This window comes from Tenebrio molitor, chromosome 4, assembly GCF_963966145.1.
Source record: "Tenebrio molitor chromosome 4, icTenMoli1.1, whole genome shotgun sequence".
Lineage (NCBI taxonomy): Eukaryota > Metazoa > Arthropoda > Insecta > Coleoptera > Tenebrionidae > Tenebrio > Tenebrio molitor.
This window is the reverse complement of record NC_091049.1, coordinates 28354735-28356238: the sequence shown is the minus strand read 5'-3', so window position 1 is coordinate 28356238 and position 1504 is coordinate 28354735. Positions and strand designations below refer to the sequence as shown.

The window sequence follows — 1504 nt, the reverse complement described above, 5'->3', positions numbered from 1 at the left end:
TCATTTCAATATTTATTTATTATCACAATTACAACATATCTATCTCTATATTTGCGGTGTGATCTTACAAAATCTGGATTGGGTACAGTTAAAGTTTGATTTATGCCAGTTTTTGTGTCAGGAACGGCCGCTATTAGTACAGAATTTTCATCCGGTTTGAAGTTCCCGCCAATTTCAAATGGAGTGGTCGCCTGATGATTCGATGATTGACGTATTGACGAGTCGGTAAAAAAGATCGATCTAGAACAGACACGTATGAATTAGGTTAATTTTCTACCGGTCAAAAAGGGAAATATCTAGTAACTAGTAAGTAGTAACATATCCTGAATCCTGAATGGCATCAACAGACATTTTGGTTTATTTGTCTCTTCGCACGGCATCTGATATTTCCACGATTAAAATAACCTAAAACTTATAACAGAATTTAACGTTTACCTGCCACAATAAATAAATTCCAGTAAATAGGTAAGCCAATGCAACATTATCCGACAGGGTTTTCACATTCTTCTTGTTACATCAGTCTCAAAGTCACTGTAACATTTTTTATATTGCTGTTTCGATTTTTCAGGTTTCAAATGCGACACTGCACAATTTATAATCTTTTTTTAACTCTGGATGAGTACACGGAACAAGAGCTGCATATTTGCGGTATAATCTTACAAATTCTGGATTGGTGACAGTAAAAGTTCGTTTTATGTCAGTTTTTGTGTCAGGAATGGCCACTATTAATACAGAATGTTCATCCTTGATGTCATCGATAGACATTTTGGTTAGTTCGTGATCGTCTCTTCGCATGGCTCCTAATATTCCCATGATTAAAATGACCTAAAAAAAGGGCAGACTATACAGCAAATTGAATTGGTCTCGTGTCAATACCTTACACTTTTTCACCTGATAACCAACTGACTTGTTTTCAAAAAAGGTACCAATTTCAGAAACTTCGTAACACCAATGCCATCCCGTATGTTCAGCGTGAGCTTCAACAGTGAATATGTACTCCATAAAGTTGAACTTTTCACAGTTTTTGATTTTTCCATTAAATAAGCCAAAACAACATTCTCCGACACCGTTTTCACATTATTTTTATTACACCGCTCTTTAAAGTCATTGTAACACTTATCGTACTGCCGTTTGGACTTTTCTGGTATTAAATTGGACACTGCACAATCTGGGGAAGTAGACGGAACAAAAACGTTGTAATTTTTTTGCGACATTTTTCCAATTTTTCTCAAAATGAATTGTTTTATTTATGTCGTTTCCATAGCGACATGGCGACATGTAGGCCGACTTTATTTTTATTGACAGTGAAGGAAATTTCACTTGTTCATTTTATAATTACAAATTTTCGGGTTGCACACAAAATGTTGTGTACACCTTGGCTACGAAATCCTTTGACGACCTCGAGATTGTCTTGTCTCGGCCGCAAAGCGGCCTTGACGACAGTTTTTCTCTCGGTTCGTCAAAGTAGGATTTCGCAGCCTTGCTATACAAATAACTATTTAAT

General features: G+C 36.0%; 1 long non-coding RNA gene across 2 annotated transcripts; it reads right to left on the bottom strand.

Moving 5' to 3' along the window:
- Positions 1-1504, bottom strand: LOC138129316 (uncharacterized). 2 transcript variants are annotated; one of them, XR_011159184.1, is made up of 2 exons: positions 877-1504; positions 1-825 (listed from the first exon to the last, which is right to left on the bottom strand). It is a non-coding gene; the product is annotated as an uncharacterized lncRNA (long non-coding RNA). The 2 variants fall into 2 exon arrangements; XR_011159185.1 differs by having other exon boundaries at positions 882-1504.